The 24,957-nt window shown below is 47.6% G+C and overlaps 1 long non-coding RNA gene across 1 annotated transcript in view; it reads left to right on the top strand.

Moving 5' to 3' along the window:
* LOC109548900 (uncharacterized) overlaps nucleotides 1-24,957 on the top strand; it is a 125,737-nt gene that overhangs the window by 5,800 nt on the left and 94,980 nt on the right. The window contains exon 3 of the long non-coding RNA XR_002175071.3: nucleotides 7,085-7,241. This is a non-coding gene — a long non-coding RNA (uncharacterized lncRNA). The remainder of the gene's footprint in view (nucleotides 1-7,084; nucleotides 7,242-24,957) is intronic.

The raw sequence follows: 24,957 nt of genomic DNA, 5'->3' as shown, positions 1-24,957 counted from the left end.
TCATTCTTGGCTTCAGCTCTGTACAGATGAGATACAGCCTCTTATTGCCTCCATCAGGGCAGCTGCTCCCCGACCCGCTGGGTTGTGGATGAGCCTTAGAGTTCAGGTGCAGGAAGGAACCCAGCACGCTCTCCAGCTCATCCTGCGTCATGGGCTCTGATACCTACCTGATGCCCCATCATCATCGATATAGGCCGATGCTGCTCTTGCCACTGACAGGTCTCTACCTCGCACTTAGGAATTTTTCTAATCTGGGATGTGGCTCTCACTCAGGCATAAATCACTGTGTTCCCACTGAAACTCTTCTCCAAGAGGCCAAGGAATATGGAATTGTCAGCAATCGAACTTTTTATTTATTTATTTATGATTTTTGGCTGTGCTGGGGCTTTGTAGCTGCGTGCGGGCTTTCTCTAGTTGCGGCGAGCGGGGGCTACTCTTCGTTGCTGTGCTCCGGCCTCTCATTGCGGTGGCTTCTCTTGTTGCAGCATGTGGGCCCTAGAGCACGCGGGCTTCGGTAGTTGCGGCGTGTGGGCTCACTAGTGGTGGTGCACGGGCTTAGTTGCTCCACGGCATGTGGGATCTTCCCCGACTAGGGATTGAACCCTTGTCCCCTGCACTGGCAGGCAGATTCTTAACCACTGGACCACCAGGGAAGTCCAGCAATCGAACTTCATGATGTTTTTCTATGTAATTTTCTGGGTAACCCACGTTGCTCTGAGCCTTCTGCTTTGGGGATATTAGTTGAAGCTCACGTAAGATCCCTTTTTATTAAAACCCTCAAAGTAAATTCCACCTATGAGGTGTCCGCCTGGTACAGACAGTAACGGAACTGCCAGGTATTTAAAGATGGGCTGGGGGCAGAGGGTTCCCGTGTTAGCTGTGTCCTAGAGTGATTTAATACCGGATGAAATCCTGACACTGTCCTCCCAGCCCCTCCTCCCCAGTCCCAGAGCTGCGCCTCACATCATCCTTGAGGTCTGGGCATCAACTACACGCTGACCTGCCTGCCAACCATGCCACAGCCGGTGGGGCAGATGCTCACACCCAATTCGGGGAGGAAGACCTGAGGCTGAGCGAGCATCCGGATCTCATGCAAACCTCCCAGCCGCCACGTCCTTCTTAGCCCCACGTCTGGACACCAGGACTCCCCTGAATCGTGTGTCTCTTTGTTGGGGGGGGGACATCCCTGGCACCTCTCACTTGGTACCACGCAGGCCAGTTTCTCTGGGACTGTTCCCCACCCCTTGGCTGTCAAAGTCTGAGGTCAGCTTTGTTCCAGGTCTGTTTGGGGTTTTCTGGTTGCACCTCCTCTTGGGCCCTGTATCAGTTTCCTGGCGCTGCCGTAACAAAAGACCACAGACTGAGGGGCTTCAAACAACAGGAATTCATTCTCTTGCAGTTCTGGAGGCCAGAAAATCAAAATCGGGGTGTCCACAGGGTGGGTTCCTTCTGGGGGGCTCTGAGGGAGAATCTATCCCCCGGCTCGCTCCCGGCTTCCAGGGGTGCCGGCAATCCTGGGTGCTCCTGGACTGGTAGTGGCCTCGCTCCATCTCTGCCTGTTTTCACATGGTGCTCTCCCTGTGTTCTGTGTCCAAATTTCCCATTTCTTATAAAGAAACCAATCATTTGATTGAGGGCCTTCCCCTCCCCCAATCCAATATGACCTCATCTTAACTATTGCATCTGTAAAGACACTATTTCTACATAAGGTCACCTTTTGAGGTTCCAGGTGGACATGAGGGCCCCCATCTCTTCCTGATTCACAGCTCACATCTTCTTGGTGATCCATCAGGGCGAAGGGCCCGGATGAGATACCTTCCCAGAGGGGCTGTCTGAGTCTTGTGGTGCACGGGACCAGGGATGGAAGCCAGAGGCTGGAGAGGTGGCCTCTCACCTGGGGAGGGGATGCAAAAAGGAGAGGTTGGGAGAAGGGGAGGGGCTCCAGGGCTAGGACGGGAGCCCAGCAGGGCAGGCGAAGACACTTTTTAATGTGGCTTCCTGCTTGCGATGAGAGAGAGAGACGGAGAGAGAGAGAACTTGGAGCCAGCTAGGCGGGATCTGAACTTGGGCAGTTCTCTGCTCAGATCTGGAGTTGGGGCCCTGAGGGAAGGGCTGTGTCATTCTTAGCCCTGTACCGCAGATCCATTAACTCAGACCTGTGGAGGTGCAGCTGAGCTGGAGGCCCGTCAGGTAGGGGCACCCTCAGAGAGAGTGACCAGGGCAGGCTGCTCAAATAGACGACCTTGAAAAGCCCTTCATAAAGTCACATACCCGTCTCTGCACAGCCTGGGATGGGAGGTGAGGCCTGGGGGTGCGGAGTGATAACTCATGGAGTATGGGGGGGCTTGGGCAAGGGAGTCGTGGCTGAAGTACTGTCCTTGGGACCTGCCCCTGACAGCCTCCTTCTCGCTAATTACCCTGGTGACTGTGGTGATAAATCCTATTCACCTAAGTCTGGGTGCCTGGCCCGCTGAGCATCGGATGCAGCCATGCCGGACCCTGCTCTGGCCGTTAGCAGCCCTGCCCGCTGAGTGGACCCTCTGGGCCTTTCCCCTGCTTTGCAATCCCTCCCGTCCCTTTGGATGGACCCCGTGGGAGAGAGGAGTCAGGTGACCCTGATTGCCCTAATATACTCTGTTATGAGCTAAAATGTCCTCCCCACCCCGGAACCTCAGAATGTGACTCTATTTGGAGATGGGGTCTGTGGAGAGGGAATTACGCTAAAATGAGGTCCTAAGAGTGGGCCGTAATCTAATACGACTGGTGTCCTTATGAGTAGAGGAGATTTGGACATAGACACGGAGAGAGGGAAAACACCATGTAAACACACAGGCGGCCACCTGCAAGCCGAAGAGAGAGAGACCTCAGAAGAAACCAACCAGCCAACACCTTGATCGTGGACGTCCAGCCTCCAGGACTGTGAGAGGATACATATCTGTTGCTGAAGCTGCCCCGTAGTCAGCAGTACTTTGCTGTGCAGCCCCTGGGACTAATGTGCACTCCCACTCTGCTCCGGGACCCCTGAGCCAGCTCGGAATGACTCGTGCAAGGGGTCGTTTTCAAGCTTTATTTCCTTAACCACCCAGCTGTCTTTTCCAAATGAAGCCTTATCTGACAGCTTAGTGTACCAAACAGAAAATCAGGATTATTCCAGTTGATTGAAGGGGAGGGAGGAGCTGCCTGCATCCACTATTTTGACATCCTTATTTTCACCTAACCTGTCGGCCCTTGGTGCTTTCCCTAGAGCACAGGTTATGAACCACGGCACCGGAGGGTTATACCCATTTTGCAGAAGAACTGTCCGTCTGGGGCTGGCAGTAATAATGTGAAATCTGTCACTTCTTTCCATCTTGGTGTCTACTCTTATGTTTCAAGGTTGCATTATTACAGAGAATCCGTAACATTCTTGATATACTGATTCCCAATCACATGTTCGGAGACTCGGTCTAGGATGAAACGCTGGATTGCAGTCGGATGCTGGGGTTCAAGGCCCTCCTCCACCACTAGCTGGGTGCCCTGCGAGCTAGTCCCCTGACCTCTGTGAGCCACAGATTTCTCATCTGTAAAGCGGGAATCGATGCTAAGATTTGTGAGCTGGGAGACAGCTTAGGGGAGTAGAATAAACACGAGTTTTGGAGTCAGAGAGACCTGAGTGTGAATTCAGCTCTGCCACCTCTTAGCTGTGTGGCCTTGGGTACCTGGAGTCCCCTCTCTCAGTTTCCTTACCTGTAACATGTGGGTAATCAGGGCAGCCTCTAGGGTTGTCCTGGTGTTGCCGAAATTTGGTGCCAGATTAAATCTCGGAGGCAGAGTTTTGGGTGAAGTAGAAAGAAATAGCCTTATTGCTTTGCCAGGCAAAGGAGGCCACGGCGGGCTAATGCCCTCAAGCCTGTGTGTTCCGCCCTGGAGGGGGGTAGTGAGGAGTCTTAGAGTGTTCAAGGAGCAGCGCGTGATCTGCTCGTGCATATTCTTCTGATTGGTTGGTAGTGAGGTAATCAGGAATTATCAACCTACTGGTTCCAACCGGTCTGGGGTCTATGTGCTGGTGGGCAGCATGCAGTTAACTTCTTCCACCTGGGTTTCAGTATCTGCAGAACAGCTCAAAGGACATGGCTCAGAATATTATCTGTAGTCCTTGAGGAGGAACTAAAGGTCCTTGACTTGGTTTAATGGCTAAAGTATCATTTTGTCTTGCTTGACTGTTTTCTTTCTTTCTGCATTTTCTCACTTCTCTGATTAAATTTATTCGTTGACTAAAGCTTTTCTACAGACAAAAGGCAGGCAGAGGACATGGGTGGAGGTCTATTCTGGGAAGACCTCATAGGGTCCTGCTCGGTTATACTGGGGATTCAGAAGATCATGATTCAGAAGATCATGTCTGTAGAGCGCCTGGCCCAGAAATTGACATGTAGCAGGTGCTCAACTAAACCCAGTTCTCTATTAACTCTCCTTTCTTTCTAGTATGCCAGGGATTGGCACACTTTTTCTGGAAAGGGACAGAGAGTAAATATTTTAGACTCTGCGGGCCACACAATCTCTGCTGCAGCTGTTCAACTCTGCTGTTACAGCAGGAAAGCAGCCACAGAGAGTATGCAAACAAATGAACGTGCTGTGTTCATCCGATTCAACAGTGTGCACTCGGAGAGTTGAATTTCCTATCATTTTTATGTCACAAAATATTCTTTTGATTTTTAAAACAAATTGAAGATGTAAAAACAATTCTTACTTGTGGGTTGCACAAAAACACAACGGGCTGGATGTGGCCAGTTGGCCATAGTTTGCCAGCCCCTGTGTTGGACTGTGAATGTCTCCAAAACATGTGTAATTTCCTTTATATCCTGAGTGCCTCACGGAAGGCTGGACCTTTGTAGCCTCCAGTGAGGTAATGAATGTCTATCTCTGTCTTAGAGATACAATTGTGGGAAATAGTTGTAAATAGGTATGTGATCAGGCAGGCATATTGCAGGTGCTCAAGGTGCTTTTGGAAAGAATGAAGCCCCTTCCAAGGGGAATTTGCATCCTTCAAGAGGAGGCAGGGAGAGCTGGGAGCCCGGGTAGCTGAGAGCTTGGAAGTCCCTGTTAATTGCGGCTGTGCAGCCATTCCCAACTCAGCCAGCAGGGGGCGCCGGGGACCGCTTTCGTCTGGGTGGTGGGAAGTGTTGTAGCTGCGCCCTGCCAGGAGATGGGAGACTGCGGGGAGATGGACGAGATGACTTCCGAGGGTCTTTTCTGCCCGGTGAATCTCAGCTCTGTTTTGCAGAGGGAGACTCGGGAATGAGCTGCCCGGAACTAGCAGTCAGCAACCGGGAGCTTGGTAGAGCAGCCCCCTTTCCCTGGAGATGAAATAAAATGAAAATCTTCCCCTCGTTGCGGTGGCTGTCATTCTGGAGTTTCAGCGTGTTCCCTTTATCACTCCTTGTGGTTAGGAGTGATAAAGAAAAAACGTATGTGTTTATAGAGGAATTAATGGTGAAAAAAAAGCCAGGGCTTTCTTTAATTAAAGGCAGGCCCGTTAAGCGCATGACAGATACCAGGTAGAAAGAAAATGGTAAGATTAAGCTGGGAGTGGGCACCAAGGACCTACAAATGCCACTCTCTTAGCCTCTAAAACCTCAAAGAAACCTGCGAGGCGAGACTGAATGACTGCCCCCAAGGGCTGCCCGTGTTGTCTTGGTCGGTGATGATTCCATCCGTGGAGACGGGATGGAGAAATATCACAGACAGGTCCATGGTGCAGGGCAGTGTTTCCAAAGCATGGACTTCAGACCAGCAGCAGCAGCATCACCTGGAAGCTTCTTAGAAATGCATATTCTGGGGAGCCACCCCCAATCCCCTGAATCAGACACTGGGGTTGGGGGTTGCAGTTGGCCCCTAACAAGCCCTCCAGGCGGGTGTGATGCACGCCCAAGTGTGAGGACCAGTGGGGTCCGTAGCTGTTTTCAGCCTCAGCCACACATTGGAACCGTTCACCCGGCTTTTTAAAGCCTTAAGTGGGCGCCACAGCCAGACCCATGACATCAGGCCCCTTAGGGTTGGAGCCAGCTTCTGTGGTTTGTTAAGACTCCCCAGGTGATTCCAGGATATCCAAGGTCGCACCCACTGGTGTAGTCTAAAGTAGTTCTGGGGTTAGCCAGACCCAAGTTCAAATCTCAGTTTTATCACTTACTAGCTGTTTGTCCCTGGGCAAAGCATATCACTTCTCTGGCCCACAGTTCCTAGTCTGTAGAATTGAGATAATCTTCCCTCCCTTGCAGGATTGTTTAAAGATGGAATGAATGTTGCAGTAAGCATCCTGTGTATAGAAGCACCTAGAACAAGCACTGGCTCCCAGTGGAGGTTCAGCACATGATAGCGCTCCTTCCCTGCTCCCTTTTCTTGGACAGTGGAATTTTTTAGAGCAAGGACCACATTATATATATATTGCAGAGCACAGGCTCCAGACGCGCAGGCTCAGCGGCCATGGCTCACGGGCCCAGCCGCTCCGCGGCATGTGGGATCTTCCCGGACTGGGGCACGAACCTGTGTCCCCTGCATCGGCAGGCGGACTCCCAACCACTGCGCCACCAGGGAAGCCCCCACATTATATTTTATTTGCATCCCCAGGGCATTATCAATCCCTTATGTATACCTCGGTACTGCGTGAGGGCTGGGGAAGTGAACATCTGAGAGGTTTAGCTACGGGATTTCTTATCTTACACTCTTGCTGGGACCAGGCTGGGGTGACCTTTCTCTGCTTTGTCTTAACCCAGGTCAGCCCTGATGTCGGTTTAAATGCACCGTCCCCTTGACCTTTAGGACTCTAGCCCGATACAAAAAAATTGCCAGCGTGCTAGGATATGGGTGCAAAGATGTTTACTGGTGCATTGTTTGCCCTGGAAAAAATTGGAAACGTAACTTTTCCAATAGGTGAATAATAGAATAAATTATTGTGCATTCAGTATTATGGTGCATCACAAACCATTAAAAAGAATTAGGTAGATCTATATGTATTGATCTGGAGAGAGTTGTACTATATATTATTAAGTGAAAGAGCAAATTGCTGATTCATGCCTGTGACGTGATTTCTTTTTGTTTTTCTTTTTAGGAAAAAGTCCTCCTATTGTTGCAGGAAGGGGGGCCCCTTCCAGGGCCCCAGAGTGGGCTCTTGTCTAACACTTGGAAATGAATTGTCTGAAGAGACACACGTGCTGACAAAGCGAGAGACTTTATTGGGAAGGAGCGAGCAGGCGGAGAGCAGCAAGGTAAGGGAACCCAGGAGACCTGCTCTGCCACGTGGCTCGCAGTCTCGGGTTTTATGGCGATGGGGTTAGTTTCTGGGTTGTCTCTGGCCAGTTGTCTTGCTTGGCCCATAGTCTGACTCAGGGTCCTTCCTGGTGGCGCATGCATCTCTCAGCCAAGATGGATTCCAGGGTGAGGGCTTCTGGGAGGTTGGTCGTCTCCTCCCTCTTTTGGCCCCTCCTGAATTCTCCTGGTTAGTTTTCAGCAACACCCTATTCCTTATCAGGACCTCCTGCTGTGAGACAACTCAGGCAATCAGGCCTGGCCACAGCAGGTGGTTTTGGTCAACAGTTCCCTAGCACTATAATATGTGTACCCATCTGTGTGTATGCGTGTGTCTGTGTCTGTGTGCATAAAGAAAAGCAAAGCGTGAAAGAATACATTCCAGGCTGTTTGAATTGGTTTCTTTGTGGGATTGGTGAGCGGGAGAAACTCATTCATTCATTTGTTCATAATGTCATTCATTCATTTGCTCATTCATGTTTTCATTCAATTAATATTGATTTAAGGTCTGCTGCGTGTCAGGCATTGTAGCCCTGGGGATACAGCCATGAACAAAACAGACTAAATTGCTCTTTCATGCAGCTGGAGTGACCAAGTGTCCTGGTGTGTGCCCTGGAGTGCCCTGGTTTTAGCGGTGAAGTTCCATTGTTGCAGGAAACTCCCCAGTCCTGTGCAAACTAAGATGGGTGGTCACCCTCTGGAGCTTGCATTTTAGCATGGGGGAGACAGATAAACAAATATTAGAGGATGGTAGGTATTTGGTGGTAAAAAAGCTGTCTTGGAGGTCTTCCAACTCACCTACCCAGGCACTGAGGTCCCCCTTTACATTCTGACCGGCTGTCAGTGATGGGAGGCTGCTCTGAGCATCTTGACCGCCCCAAGGGTCGTCGGCCAGCTCTCTGTTTTGCTGAGTTGGCAGTGGGACCTAATTTGTTAATTAAGAGTAGATGGTGAGCTGTCCTCGTACTTTGATTAACCTAATGGCCTTCCCGGCACGACTCGGATTCAGCTGTAGGCATCACTGCAACTTTTAATAAAATGATTTGAAGGGCCATTAGGAGACACTTCCCGTCACTGCGCAGACAACCGCTTGGCAGCTGAGATGAACAAACACTTGGGTTTTGGTTTGAAGGCACTACGCTTACTCTTTTAGTCATGCTTGAGGGCTTTGATGGCCTTTTCGGCTCTAACCCAATTTGCTCTGCTTTGTAAAGGCGGCCAGGAGAATATGCCTCACAAGCTTCGAGGCAGGAGCAGATGCTCTTGGTGTCCCATGTCCCCTTGGTCCCAGGATCTTCAGTCTTTGAGCACCTGTGACACCTGAGACTCTGCCTAGGGCTTTCCTTGGGGGCCTTTGCATGGCTGGGAGAGCTGGGCAGATGTTATGAGTTGAATTGTGTTGAAGTCCTATCCCTGTACCTGTGACTGTTGGAAATAGGGACTTTGCAGATAACCAAGTTAAGATGAGGTTATTAATGTGGGCCCTCATTCAATACGATTTTGATCTTATGAAAAAGGGAAATTTGGACATGCACATGGGAAAAACACTTTGTGAAGATGAAAGCAGAGATCAAGATGATGTACCTACAAGCCTAGGAATTCCAGTGATCACCAGCAAACCCCCCAGACGCTAGGAGACACTATGGCATGCAGTCTCCCTCCCGACCCTCAGAAGCAACCGACTCTGCTGACACTTTGACCCTGGACTTCCAGCCTCCAGGACTGGGAGACAGTACGCGTCTGTTGTTGAAACTGCCCAGTGTTTGCTACTTTGTTCAGCAGCCACAGGAAACTAACACAGGGGCCTAACACACACTCCCACATGCAGGGAACATCCTTCCACCGGTGATAGATGGGAGCTGGTGGATACGTCCCCTGGCTCCCTGGTGGGGTACTCTGTCTCCCAGAGGGCCCTGGTGAGGTGGAGCCCGGTTTGCCATGGTGATCACCTGTGACAAGCACATCCTGTACTGGCTGCCCTGCCCGGTCTCATTTCTCATCCCCTGCCTGTGTTTCCTGGGGTCCTGTCCCAGGTAAGCACCTGGCACTTGAATTTCCATCTCAGGGTCTGCTTCTGAGACAGGCCTTGGCGAGCGAGTCTTGACCACTGGCACGCACATGTGCACGTGTGTGTGTGTGTGTGTGTGTGCGCATTGTGCAGTGTAAAGATCTCGGCTCACAATTTCCGCTGTGTGAGCAAGGTAACTTCATGCCTGAATTGAGCCCTCACCCTGTTGCCTTGTAGACTGGCCATCACCTTCGTCTGTGGGGTCCTCGCCAGCTCCTCCCCCTGGGACTGGGGGCTCTGTGAGCTGAGGCCTGATGGGGTCACGGCTGTGTGCCACCACCTTTCTGGGCTGAGATGACCTGGTTTTTCTGGTCCTTGGGTCTGGTTCCTGCAAGTCAAGGTGGCAACGTTTTTCTGGTCCAGCTCTGTCTTGGTCACTGCAGGGGCCAACCTCAGCAGCTTCGCCGCGGTGCAGAGAGGCCTGTTGCTCTCTGAAGGGGTCCCCCACTTCTGAGCTCCTTCCAGGAGCATGAGCAAAGCTACCACGCGCTCTGTGCCCCTGGTGGGTATCTTCCTTCAGGAGATGGAGCTGGCCCTGGGCTGCGCGTGGCTGGCCTCATGGCAGTGTGCCCCTGGACAGGCCACTGCATGGCCCCATTTTCCTCTCCCGTGACACTGACCGGGACTGGCATTCCTGGTGCAATCGTGGCTTGGGGTCCCTGGGGCAGGAAGAAAGACCTCCTCACTGGGGTATAGGACATGACTCAGGGCCATGTGAATTTGAAAATTACACCAGTAACATACAAATAGATGAAAAAACTCCAACAACACAGAAATATTTGGAGTGATCCGTGAACGTTTCCTTTCACTTTGTGCCTTGATGGTATTTTCTTCCTCAGACTATTATATAAGTGTGAATATAGATCTAGACACAGATAGATATAAACAGATGTAGATATAGATAGATAGCTATAGCTTAGATGTGGACATCTCTATATATGTAGATACAGATTTGGATAAAGACACAGATATAGATAAAGGTGTAGACATATCTATAGGTATAAATAGATACAGAGAGTGTATTTTTAAATACTAATGCCATTGTGTTGTCTGGGTGGTTATGTGGCTTTCTCTTATCCCTAGATGATGGTCTAGAAAGTTTTCTGGACCAAGCACATTTATACCCACCTCATTCTTTTCAGCCAGTCCCCTGTGAATTGGCAATCAAGTCGCTCCCATTTCTTTCCCAGCTTTCCCATACAATGCTGCAACAAACACATTTTAACAAACTCTTAGGTCTTTATGTATTTGTGCAAGTCTTTCTGTAGGAGGGAGAATTCCTGAGTTCAAACGGAAGCACATTTCAAATTTGGGGAGGTGCTATCCAACTGCCCTCCAAAAAGGTTGAACCAATTTCTGCCCCCAGAGTAATTGAATTTTAATATTAAAAAGGACTCTGGGGCTTCCCCGGTGGCGCGGTGGTTGAGAGTCCGCCTGCCGATGCAGGGGACACGGGTTCGTGCTCCGGTCCGGGAAGATCCCACATGCCGCGGAGTGGCTGGGCCCATGAGCCATGGCCGCTGAGCCTGTGCGGCCGGAGCCTGTGCTCCGCGGCGGGTGAGGCCACAACAGTGAGAGGCCCGTGTACCGCAAAAAAAAAAGAAAAAAAAATTGAAGTATAGTTGATTTACAATGTTTTGTTAGTTTCAGGTGTACAGCAAAGTGATTCGGATGGCCTGAAAGTAAATGAGTTCCAAGCATGGGTAGATGGTTTCTGGAGCATTTATGGGCCTGAGACAGTGCATAGAAAAGATAGTTGCATTTGGAGTGTTGAGTCAAGTGTCTGGAACTTTTCAAACCTGAGGATCATCTGGGGGAAGCAGAGTGTTTGACAACCAGGCACTGGCATTTGCCCCCATTTGTATGGCATTTTGAGGATGACAAAGACATCGACTTTGCACATTCCCCCCTTGAGCCCTGCAGCATCTCTGCAATATAAGTAGTTGCATATTTTATGATTCACTCCAGGGACGAGAAAACTGAGACCCAGAGAGGCAATGTCGTAGAATGTTAGGACTTCTCTAAGTGATTCTATGGGGCATTTACTCCAGAGCCAAGCAGTGAGCCCAGGGGTCCTCCTTTCCATGCCCTGACTGTGGGCCTGGGGCTCCTTCTTCCAGAGTGGTAAGAGGTGTCAATTGTGGTTCTCAGATTAGGCTCACAGGGAGGACCCCTCTTTGTCACAGATTCAGGGCATTCCAGGGCTGCCCTGGCAGGAGGATCACTTCTTGTGTTGGCATCACATTTCAGGTACCTCTTTCCAGCCAGTCAGCACCTCCTGTCAAAGAAGCTCTTCATTTTTTTCTTACCACCTTTTTTTTTTTTTTTTTCTTCCACACCTCCTCACATCCCTTCCCTTAGTGGGGCTCTGGGGAATTACCCACCCCAATCCCCCATGTGCCAGGCCCACTGCGTAACACTTCATTTCCATGTTAAACCTCAGCACATCAGCAACAGGAAGGAGCTGTTATTTCTAATTTGTAGACGGGGAGATTGAGGCAGCTGTAGAAGAAGGTGCTTGTCCAGTCACTTAACTGGATTAGAACCGGTTTTAAGGGTATCTGGGATTTGTTTTAATCCAGTATGGTAAGATACACAGGCACAGAAATGACTTGGAAAAATTTTTTTATACTCCTTAGAAACTGGAGGCAGGGCATGTCATGCAGGGCCACATAGGGAAGCACCAGGGTGGTCAGGAGGCAGAGGGAGCGAGGGGAGAGTGTGGGCGTGAGCTTTTATTGTGGTTTCGAGGCAGGCTAAGCAGGCTTAGGGTTGGCTAGTTGGAATACTTTCAGTGGGCTCTGCAGCCCCTAGTAGTCCGGTGCCTGGCCCTGGGGCTCTTCGGGCAAGGGGAGAGTGGCCCAGAGGGCATGTAAGACCCTGACTCAGGAGGTGATTGTGGTGTGGGCTCTGACTGGGCTGGTTTGCATCTGAAACATGTATTTTCCAGGGAGCTGTTTGCTTCCTTTAGGTGTCAGCTAACCCTGGGAAGGGCAGTCCTTCCTGGAGCAGCCAGCCTTTAAGATATCAAAGCATCAAACATACAGAATAAAAAGATGTGATTAATACAGATCCCAATTCTTCTGAGTACAAAACCACATTTGTTCTGCTACACCCATTCATCCTGGTTAGAGACCAGAGGACAGTTCCTTGAGACCCAAAGAAGGATGCACCTTTTCTTTTTTTTTTTTTTTTTTGCCTATGAATAATTATTTCCTCATTCCAGAGTGTGTGCCTTCATTCTCTTTCTGCATCTTTCTCTTCTTGCAATCACTTCCTGTATGATCTCCAACATGACAACTGTCTTTACTGGGCCCAGGCTGGGCAACTGTCAGGTGTCTGATTAAAAAACACAATGCACTGGTCAGATGCACCATAACAATAATAACGAACAGACAGAAGGATATTAACCCTTGAATTCTTTGCTACATCTCTCTCTTTTCTAGGGCCAGAGCTGAGGCTGGAAATACTGTAGTATTAACTTTTTCAGGCCGGCAGTCAGCAGGACTCTGGAAATCAGATCGGGGGTTTTCTTTACCAACACTGGGAGGCGAGCCCCAGAGGACCTGTCTGTCCTGCTGTGGTTCCTTGGCAACTTTTTCATTCCCACCAAAGTATGGCTGCGTGGTGGAGAAAAGACAGAGAGAAAAAAGTTTTGGGCTTTGAAGTCAAAGAGACCTGAGTTTGAATTCTGGCTTTGCCAAGGGCACCACACAGCTTCCTTACCCTCTCTGGGCCTCAGTCTTCTCATCTGCAGGGTAGGGAGGACACTACCCAACTCACAGGGCGTGAGAGGGCTCTGTGAGTCCGAGTGTGAAGTGACTAGTGATATACAAGGTGCGGGGATGCTGTGGTGAGACGAAGCTCTGTGCCAAGTAGCTCATGGTCTAGCATGGGAGACAGACTAAACACAGAAAAAGCGAATAAACACAGAGAAACACTCAATTGCAAAAAGTGCTCTCTAGGGCATGACATGCACTGTTAGAGTCTAGGGGGTGGGAACTGACTTTTGCAAAGATGGTCAGGAAAGGTCTCTTTCATGAGGGGAGATTTAAGGTGAAACCTGGAGGGTGAGAAGTAGTCAGTCATGGGGAAGTGGGGGGCATGGAGACAGCATGTGCAAAGGTCCTGGGGCTGGGAAGACATGCGCTTATTCTAGGGATGGATGAAAAGCAGCGAGCGGGGAGACAGGGTGTAAGATGAAGCAGGAAAAGGAGGGAAGAGCCAAAAATAAATGAATAAGTAAATAAATAAATTTATTTAAAAAAAGATGCAGGTGTGTTTTAGAGGGGGAATCAATCGGATGATTGTGTACCGATTCCTTTCTTTTCAGTAACAGGTTGGTCTTAATTTTATCATATATGGTCTTAAAAAGGTACACGTCACTATTAAGAAATGTGTCTTAAGTCCCACATTCTCCGTGCTGAGGTCTCCCCAGCACCTTCTTCTTGTCATACATCACGGGTTTTTTTGTTTTTTTTAAAAAATTATTTATTTATTTTGGCTGCGTTGGGTCTTCGTTGCTGCACGCGGGCTGTCTCTATTTGCGGCGTGCGGGGCCTACTCTTTGTTGCAGTGAGCAGGTTTTTCGTTGCCGTGGCTTCTCTTGTTGTGGAGTATGGGCTCTGGGCGCGCGGGCTTCAGTAGTTGTGGCTCACGGGCTCTAGAGCGCAGGCTCAGTAGTTGTGGCGCACGGGCTTAGTTGCTCCGTGGCATGTGGGATCTTCCCGGACCAGGGCTCAAACCCATGTCCGCTGCATTGGCAGGCGGATTCTTAACCACTGCACCACGAGGGAAGTCCTTACATCAAGGTTTTGATGTATGACACTTGGGGCTGGATCATCCTCTGTTGGGAGGGTGTCCTGTGCACTGCGGGAAGTATAGCAGCATCCTAGCTTTCATGCCAGGAGCACAGCCCCCCACAGTTGTGACAACCAAAAATGTCTTCAGACATTGCCAGTTGTCCCTGGGGTTGGGGAGGGGGACATTGCCTCTGGTGGAGAACCACTAACCTGCATTATCAAAATCAAAGACCATGACCTTGCCCTTGGCCCTGGGATTACATGGTAGCTTTGAGCTGGAGCTGGGCTTTGCTCTGTGTGGCTCAGATAATGACAATAATGATAATGATAACATAATCATTCTTAGAGCTGACATTGGCTGGGGTTACTGTGTCAGACACTGTTCTAAGCCCCTTTATCCTCTCAACAGCCTCACAGTGTAGGTTTCATTATTACCCCCATTTTACAGAAGAATAAACAGAGGCACAGAGAGGTTAAGAAGTTCAGCCGGGTTCACAGATGCTAAGTTATAAACAAGATCCGAACCCTGTTGTGCTCAAGGGCTTGTTCTAACCCTAAAGGCAGTGGTGAGCACTGAGTGGTATTAAGACGGAAGCACAGGGACTTCCCTGGTGGTCCAGTGGCTAAGGCTCTGCGCTCCCAATGCAGGAGCCCCAGGTTCGATCCCTGGTTAGGGAACTAGATCCCACGTGCTGCAACAAAAATATCCTGAATGAGGCAATGAAGATCCCGCGTGCCGCAACTAAGCCAAATAAATAAATAAATAAATATTAAAAAAGAAGAAGAAGAAGAAGAAGAAGGAAGCGACAGGCGAGATTTGCACATAGTAAGAGTGACACTTGAGGCCAGGGTGGAGGATGAATCTGCAGTGGACCAGCGAGGCTGGAGGCAAAACTGATGCAGAATCCAGCTCTGGAGGAAGGAGCTACAGCAACCCAGACCAAGAAGCAAGTTGCCTGGAAAAATGGGGCTGTTCCTTCCTTCCTCCATTCATTCACTGGTTCGTTTCACGGTTATTTACTGAGGATTTCTACGGTGCCTGATGCTGTTCTAGGCACCAGGCTTGGTACTGTAACTCCCCTGGTAGAGTTTATAATCTAGTGGGAGGAGATGGACAAACAAAAAAAATACAACAAAACAGCAATTATGCCATCATGCAAACCAACCACAGAAACGCTTAGATATGATGATGAATTCTAGGTAGGAAATGAGGGGACATCGAGGCAGATGGAGTGAAGGGTCCCTGTTCTAGGTCGGGTGGTGGGGACTCTCTGAGGTGGCGGCTGTTGAGCTGAGTGCCAGCCTGGGGAAACTTGAGGTAGGGGGTGTATTCTACAGAGAAAAGTCTTTCTAGCAGGAATGACTTGGAGTGCTCTAGAAGGGACAGGGAGGTCAGAGAGTGGGGGAGTGGAGAGAGCGAGGAGGAGAGTGCCTTGTGGGCCAAGACAAGGAGCTTAGTTTTTGTTTATTTATTTTATCTTATTTTTAAAAAGTGTTTAAATTAAAACAACTTTTTTTGGAACTTAGTTTTTAGTCTGAGTGCAAGGAGAACCATTTGGAGACTTTTAAGCAGAGGAGTGTTTTGTCTGTTTTAGGAATTAAAAGGTGGCACTCTGGTGGCACTGGGTGGGAATGGAGCATTCCTGTTAGGAGCTGGTGGCAGGTGCCCTTGGGGACCTGAGAAGATGCAGCCAGAGCTGGGAGGAGGGGGTTGGTCTTCGGGCAGGAGTGGTTGGACCACTGCAGCTCCGAGGAGGAATGAGGGCATCACAGTCAGATTCCAGAGCTGCTGGGAGGGCACCCCCTTCCCACCCACAGGAAGTCAAAAGCTGGGGCTCAGACCCAGCCGGGGCACCTGGAGATGCCCTGCAGGACCCCCCACCCCCACCCCCAGCAGCAAAGTCACGTGGCCTCATCCACCACCAACACATCCGCCTGCTGGAACCTTCCTCGCCAATTCTATTTTTGCTCCCCTTGGCAGCTCTGTGGAAATTAAAAGGCTATTTGCAGTGACTAATGTTGCTAATTCTGATCAAACAATTTAAAATTCATCCTTCGCCATATCAGAGACCCACTAGGGAACAGAATTAACACATCATTTGTGGCAATTTCTATGACGGTTGGTGGAAAACAAAAAAGACATTAAAATTGGTCTCAATTCAAACCACTGCTCGTTAAACAGCCTCCTTTAAAATATCCCATCTTGGTCTATACAATAGCTCTCCATCTGTTCCCGGCTTATTAGCCAAGGGGAGGGACCTTGACAAGCTGGCTGCTGACTCCAAGGTGCTAGAAACTTACTTGGGAGTCTTGTGGCAATGCATTCTGCTGTCCTCTGCAGCTCTGCTCACCCGGCACCCCTTCCAGCTCCACGCCAGCCACAGCTGCCTTTGGGGCCTCCTGTCCTGAGAGGGGAATGTGGCTCTTGTTTCCAAAAGTTAAAATTCAAGAAGCCAAATGTTAAAAAATGAATTAAGCTTCCCAGTCTTGCATGAAATTGAGTCATTCACTTACCACCTGTGTAGTTTTTGCCATATCCATATGCTATGATTTCCTTAATATGAATCCGACTCTTTTAAAAAATGAAATTAATATCTTAATTTAATTTATACAAGAACCTTTATAACATATCTAATATATATCAATTAAAGGAACACATCAATTCAATTTTAAACAGGAAACTTTATAACACTATTGTAAATGGAAACCCAACATCACAAACAATAAATAAACATTAAGTGTAAAAATAAATACAATGGTTTAGAAACATTTGACAGTTTACTTTTTACCCCTTGGCTTTTCTATGAGTTTCTGTCTTTGTGTGTGTGTGACAAAATACCCATAAAAAGGGGGGCAAACAATTAAAACACATATTTGTAAACCTTTTGACCATTAGATAAATATGAAAAAGTTAAAAAAGGAATTGCCGGGATTTCCCTGGTTGTCCAGTGGGTAAAACTCTGCGCTCCCAATGCAGGGGGGCCGGGGTTCGATCCCTGGTGGGGGAACTAGATCCCGCATGCATGCCACAACTAAGAGTCTGCATGCCGCAGCTTAGTGTCCGCATGCCACAACTAAGAAGGCTGCATGCCACAACTAAGATCCTGTGTGCTGCAACTAAGACCCGGCGCAGCCAAAATACATAATAATAATAATAAAGGAATTGCCAGTTGAAAATTAATAAAGGAAACCTCAACTAAAATTAGAGTCAGGAGGGACTTGCCTGGCAGTCCAGTGGTTAGGACTCTGTGCTTCCACTGCAGGGGGCATGGGTTCATCCGTGGTTGGGGAACTAAGATCCCACATGCCATGAGGCACGGCCAAAAAAGAAAAAAAAAAAAAAATTAGAGTCAGGAATGGCCTGTAGAGGGAGCTGTCAAGCATTACCTCTCACCCTCATTTGGATGCACTGACCATCATTTGCACACCCCACAGGAAGAAACTACCTTGCTCTCTCAAACAGGATGGGTAACCAGTTTACTATCCTGAAGGAAGAATTTCTCCTTACTCAGCAACAGCCCAGCCAATGAGAAGCCATTGTCATCGTGAACTCCTAATTTCCTCCAATGAATTTCATTTAGAACAGCCCATCCCAACTCCCTACTTTCCCCTATAAAAGCAGACTATCTTACTCTTTTCTCTGGGCATGTCTATGGTTTGCTATAGATTGTGTGTCCTGAATTGTAATTCTTTGCTGTTTCCCGAAGAAAACCCATTTTGCTGGTGAAATAACTGTCTTTCATTAGTTTTAGGTTAACACAGTTGAAGAATAAGAAGCTTACATGTAACAACAAGAACAAAATAAAGATAATGGAAAAGGAAACAATGGTATTAGATTCTAGTTGGATACATTTGCCAGTGAAGGCCATTTGTGGCTGGGGACAGGCTGAACATAGTCTCCCCTGGAGGATCAGGGGAGACCTCCCAGAAAAGGTGACCTGCCATCCAGTAGCTGTCTCTTTGGGGTCCCACAAGAGACCTTTCAGCCAGGAGAATCTTAAAAGATTTAGTTGATTTTTTTTTTTTTAATCTCATATCTGGGGTCCCTGAAATTACCCAGTTCTACCTGCCTTGGGCAGGTGTGTGTGTGAACTTTGACATTGATTTTATAAGCTCCAAGATTATGATAACGTTTCTAGTCTCCTCTCCATTCTGCCCTTCCCATCACTATGGCAACCCGCAAAACGAAAAGGGCAGAAGGAAGGTCTTTTGTTTGTTTGTTTTGTTTTGTTTGTGTCTTTGGCTGTGTTGGGTCTTCGTTGCTGTGCACGGGCTTTCTCTAGTTGCGGCAAGTGGGGGCTACTCTTCATTGAGGTGCACAGGCTTCTCATTGTGGTGGCTTCTCTTGTTGTGGAGCACAGGCTCTAGGCGCTAGGGCTTCAGTAGTTGTGGCTTGCAAGCTTCAGAAGTTGTGGCTTGCAAGCTTCAGAAGTTGTGGCTCGCAGGCTTTAGAGCTCAGGCTCAGTAGTTGTGGCACACAGGCTTAGTTGCTTCACGACATGTGGTATCTTCCCGGACCAGAACTCGAACCTGTGTGCCTTGTATTGGCAGGTGGATTCTTAACCACTGCACCACCAGGGAAGCCCCAGAAGTAAGGTCTGTCTTTGATCTTATCTTGCCTGGGGCTGTGCACATCCTTTGATCTTCCTGGAGAGACCCAACCCCATCAGGAAGTTCAGCACTGGGTGTTGAATAGCCTGGGTTACCTGGAGTTTATTCATTTGTGGTTTGGATTCCTATCAGAGAGGTGTAGGAAATAACTAGAAATTCTAAAACAATTAACTGGAAATCACAGGAAAGTCATTATGTAAAGTGTGGCAGACTGTATTCTCCAAAGATGGCTGCAACAGTAGCTCCTGTCCCACATGCTGTGCTAGAACCTTCCCAGCCCCATCAAGAGTTGTAGCCTCAGTCCCCTCCTTGTGAAACTGGATGGGCCTTGGTGGCTGTCTTGACCAACCGAATACGGCAGAAGTAATGGTATATGACTTCTGAGGCTAGGTCATAAGAATGCTTTCCTTAAAAAATTAAAAACAGAGTTACCATATGATCCAGCAATTCCACTCCTGGGCATATATCCGGAAAAGATGAAAACTCTAATTTGAAAAGATACATGCACCCCAACGTTCATAGCAGCACTATTTACGAATAATCAAGACATGGAAGCAACCTGTGTCCATCGACGGAGGAGTGGATAAAGAAGATGTAGTGTATATATACAATGGAATATTACTCATCCATAAAAAAGAATGAAATTTTGCATTTGCAGCAATGTGGATGGACCTAGAGATTATCATACTAAGTGAAGTAAGTCATACAGAGAAAAATACATGGTATCACTTATACGTGGAATCCAAAAAATGATGCAATTGAACTTATTTACAAAACAGAAACAGACTCCCAGATGTAGAAAACAAACTTACGGTTACCAAAGGGAAAGTGAAAATTTATGGTTACCAAAGGGGGGGAGGGATAAATTAGGAATTTGGAATTAACAGATACACACTACTTTATATAAAATAGATAAACAACAAGGATTTACTGTATAGCACATGGAACTATATTTAATATCTCATAATAACCTATAATGGAAAAGAACCTGAAAAAAATATAAATATAACCCAATCACTTTGCTGTACACCTGAAACTAACACAATATTGTAAATCAGCTATACTTCAATAAAAAAAGATAAAACAAAAAAAGTTTGCCCCTCTTTCTTTAGTATAGAAGACAAACTGACTATTCAGAATCTCATTTTTTTTTAGGCTTCAATTATTTCTGTAACATTTTGCCCATTTCTGCTAACCTGTGTACATATGATGGGTACAATTATTCCTTGAATATTTTTCTTTAAATGGACTTGACTGACTTTCTCTTGGTTTTATCCTTGGTTGTCATAATATCTATGGACTAATAAGTTTGTGCTAGTTGTAAAATACAAATTACTTCATCATGAGACATCCTGCTTAATGCACTTGGGAAAGACCACTTCTGTGGTCGTTGGTTTCAAGTGGATTGCTTTGTATTTTCAAGTAAATGAACTTCGTAATGATTCCTCTCCTTGCTTTATATATATATATATAAAAATGCTATGCACATCCACCTGTGCTTACTCTTGGAAACCAGCCACCATGCTGTGAGGAAGCCCAAGCATCTTATAAAAAGACCCAGGTGAGGGGTCTTTCTATATGAATGTCCCCAGTGCATAGCCCTGGCTAGGTCCCAGCTGATAGACAGCCCCAACTTGCCAGTCATGGGAGTTAACGTCCAGCCCTTAAACTAGCTACCCCAGTGGGTGCTGCACGAAATAGAGATGAGCCCTACCTACATTACATATTTGTGAGTAAAATAAATAATCATTGTTGTTTTAAGCCACTAGATTTTGGAGTGGTTGGTTAGGTTGCAATAGATAATCCAAACAAATACATGTCCCAACAAAGGTTTTCTGCTTTGGGGAGATAAAATATTCACCTATTTTCTACCACTACATGCACTTCCAATTCTTTTGTAAAATCAGCCCTCCTTATGATTCTTGATAGTTCTTGACAGTGACATCTAAGTAGAGACTTGAAGAATGAGTTCAGATGAAGGAAAGTAGGAGAAGCATTGCAGGCAACAAGAGCTGCTTGGACAAACGTGTCACAGCACAAGAAGTTAAGTGGGCACCGGGAACTAGAGGCAGTGAGGTGATTCTGAAATGTAAGAGGAAGGGAAAGAGAAGTAGGGGATGAGGATGGACAGGTCAGTAGGGGTCACGTCCTGGAGAACCCGCTGGGGTGCAGAAGATTAGAAGTGGTGACTCACCGGTAATCATATAATAAACTCAAGTGGGACTGGTTCCTAAATCTGGGCTCCCCGGCCCCCAGCACGGAACCTCATCCACTGTTTTCAGCTCTGGTGTAAACCTCCCTTTACGGCCCTGAAGGTTGAGTGAGAAAAGAAAGGTGATTATGAAAGGAAATGATTGAGACCTTAAGCTCCAAGTTCAAATGCCAGCTTCCTGCTGTGACGGCCCGATGACATACAACTTCTCTGGGTTTCAGTTTTCTCATTCCAAAGATGGGTTGACAATAACAACACGTACCACATGAGACTGTTTTGCAGATTCAATGAATTAATTAACATAAAACATTTAGCACGTAGTAGGTGCTCAATACATGTAGCGCTTACAACATCTGGAAGTGGAGGGGATGGGAGAAGTTAGTGAGGGTGGACACAGTGAATAGATTAATTGAGCGACTTCTCTCAGTTCTGTGAATTGAGAAATACAATGGTTTTCTGATACCTCCAAGATGTCTTTTCAGATTTTTGAGACATTTCCGAGTTGAGACGAGGTGAACAATAGCCTTTCAAGGCGGAAATGAAATCTCACATTCATAAGAAACAGCCAGCCCTCTAGAAGGAGGCTGGTGATAGAATGGCTGTGCTTGATTATTTAATTGAGGTTCGTCATGCTAAGCGGGGCTAAGGCATGCCTCCAGACTCCTGAGGCTCCACAGGAGTGTGACCCTTGGGGAAATCTGTGCTTTTAGGTCACCCTCTCAAAGCTTCCTTAATGGACTCCTTAATAGACTGCCATTGTCTTGGGAGTGAAATGGAATTCCTTCTGCATAAAAATCGAGGTGTGATGTCTAGTTCATATCCCGTACAGAAGGGAGCTCGTCCTCAGTGATAAGAATAGAAACCAGGAAAGTTTCCTCTCACCCTTCCATGGGTTCCATTATCACTGAAGGAACGAAAGCAAGGATGAGGGAGGGAGTGAATGAATGAAGGAGTGATTAAGTGAGCTAATGAATGGATGAGTCGGCGTGTGAATGAGCGAATAGGTAATGTGAACGCACCTCGACTGTCATTTTACGCCAAGCCACCCTTGGTTTGCCCTTGTTCCACCACAACATCCAGATTTGGTCTGAATATTCCTGAACGTGAGACCTGATACAGATAGGTTGCAGGATACAGGTAGGTTATTTGGGGAGTGATCCCAGGAAGCAGCAGAGCGGGCGCTGGGAGAGTGAGATGGGGAAGGGAGAAAAGAGCACAAAGTGAGTGTGTGTTTTGAGCTGTTTAAATGCTACGGGCATTTGGAGGTCAGTGTTGCTGGAGAGTCTTAGAGGAACTGTGTAGTCCACACCTTAGAGGTGATTCACCAAGGAATGGGAGGCAGGACGTTTATCCATCCATTCCCATCTCCCCATGGCTGAGGGATGCCGCAGGTGCATTAACTGCACCTCACTTCCGGGCTGCATGGTTCTCCTTGGGCAGAAAGCAGATGGGATGTTGCACCCCTCCCAGCTGGGCTGAAATCAGGTGAGGCCCAGAGAGGGTGGTGCAAGACCCCACAGGATCGCTTTCGCCTCCCTGCTATTCCTCTCTTTTCTCTGATTCATGTCACTGGGGTCTTTTCTCAACCCAGCGGCCTGATATTTGATCATGGAAATTCCCACTGCACCCGACCCCCTTCAGTGGACTCCCTTTCTTCTTGGATAAAGACAAAATTACTTAAAAGAGCCTGCATGGCCCTCTGTGATCTGGTTCCTGCCCACCTCTCCAGCCTCATGCTGTACCTGGCTTTCCCCTTGCTCTCTGCACTCCAGCTACACTGGCCTTTCTGCTCATCTTCCCCCTTGCCATATGCTTGTCCTGCCTCAGGACCTTTGCACACACTTTTCCCTTTGTGCCAAATGCTCTTTGGTCCAGTTAACTCCTCCTTATCCAGGGGTTCTCACTTCAAGCATCGCTTCCTCAAGGAAGCCCAGACCAGGTCAGCTTTCCTTGTCATCTGCTCTGATAGTTCCCTCACCTCTCCTTTCTGAGCCGAGTGCTGGTTGGAATTTTAGATTCATGTGTGTGATCCTTTGATTAACATGTGTCTCCCACTGTGCCTTAAGATCCATGAAGGGACTGCATCTATTTCTGCTTATTCCCAGGGCCCGGCATTTCGTAAGCTTTCAATACATATTGGTTGAATGAGTGTGTGAGGCTTTTCTTACTCCTCTGGTTTCCATCCTTCCCCACATGCCGCAGGGCTCAGATTTAGCCTTGTTGCTGGTCTTCCTTAGAAAGAGCCTCATTGAAAAACATAATTTGAAAGGATACATGCGCCCCAATGTTCACTGCAGCACTATTCACAATTGTCAAGACATGGAACCAAACCTAAGTGTCCATCAACAGATGAATGATAAAGAAGATGTGGTACATGTACACAATGGAATACTACCCAGCTATAAAGAAGAATGAAATAATACTGTTTGCAGCAACGTGGATGCAAATAAGAGATTATCATACTAAGTGAAGTAAGCCAGAGAAAGACAAATACCATATGATATCACTTATATGTAGAATCTAAAAAAAGATACAAATGAACTTACAAAACAGAAATAACTTACTTACAAAACAGACTCACAGGCATAGAAAACAAACTAATGGTTACCAAAGAGAAATGGGGGGAGAGATAAATTAGGAGTTTGGGATTAAAATATACATACTACTATGTATAAGATAGATAACCAATAAGGACCTACTGTATAGCATGGGGAACTATACTCAATATCTTGTAATAACCTATAATGGAAGAGAATGTAAAAAAAAGAATATATATCTATGTCTCTATATATATATCTGAATTGCTTTGCTGTACCTGTGAAACTAACATTTACAGCATTGTAAATCAACTATATTTCAATAAAAATTTTTAAAAAAAGAAACAGCCTCATTGACAAGACAGGCTTCTTAAGATGTCCCGGGAGTCTGTGTTCCAGGGTTTGCTGTTCCTGCGACATAAAAAGCCCAGGTTACGCAGTTTCACAGATATGAGCCCCAGTCCTGTCGTTCAGCGTGATGCTGGGCAAGGATCCACGAGCCCTTCTCTCATTTCCTCGTGTGTCAGACGGAGACGGAACCTGCTCCACGAGGGCACTGCCAGCCGAGCAGCTGGCACATTGCCTGCATCCTACCTGCCGCTTCCCTTCCAGTCTCTCGCTGCATCTCCCTGCCTCCGGGGCCTCGGCTGGAGACAGAGAAGCAGAGGGTTGGCAGAGCTGGGGACGCACCTGGGGAATCTCGAGGGGCTCTCTTTTCACTCCCGCTCCTTGGCTATCGATTGCTGCAACACCTGCAATTTTTGCTTCTTTAAAAAAAAAAGCACAACACTCCATTAGCTAACACCTCTTGTAGACAGTCTGACGCAGGCCACTGGGGTGGGGGGCGCTGGGTGCTGGTGAGCCCCGGGCTGCTTCACCCCAGCTCCCCTTGGCCGGAACTCGCCGGCAAACAAGAAATAGCCTTGGAATGAAAACTTTGAAGTCATTCATTCATTCAACAAATATTGATCGAGTTCCTACTCTGAAGGGCAGTGGATTTGGTCTGAGACAGGTGTGGGTTTGGATCCTTGGTTATTCCTGCTCTACTCAGTACCTATTGTGTTCCTAGTGTGTGCCTGGAATACAGTTGGCACCAGCTGAATAGGTGCTGAATGATGGAACACATTTTGCTGTGATTGGCAAGGCACATCGTTTTTCCGAACCTCAGTTATTCATCTCTGAAATGGGCATATGATAGCCTGTCCCCAGGGGGATATTAGGAGATGCTGCAGATAGTGTGCAGAGCTGGCACCCCATAGATTCCCTACAAGCAGTGGCTTTGACCATGATGGGGATTTGAAATCCACCCTGTCTGGCAGTGGAGAACTCTTTCCATCTGGAACCGTATTATACCTGTGCCGCATCCGTTCTGTGGCCAGTAAGTGGAATTGTTTCTTCTTTTCCCTAATTATATCCATTTGCTTTCTCTTTCTTCTATTACAAAAG

This window comes from Tursiops truncatus, chromosome 15 (genome assembly GCF_011762595.2).
Source record: "Tursiops truncatus isolate mTurTru1 chromosome 15, mTurTru1.mat.Y, whole genome shotgun sequence".
Lineage (NCBI taxonomy): Eukaryota > Metazoa > Chordata > Mammalia > Artiodactyla > Delphinidae > Tursiops > Tursiops truncatus.
Note: the sequence above shows the minus strand (reverse complement) of the source record. Positions and strands in the feature narration are given on the sequence as shown.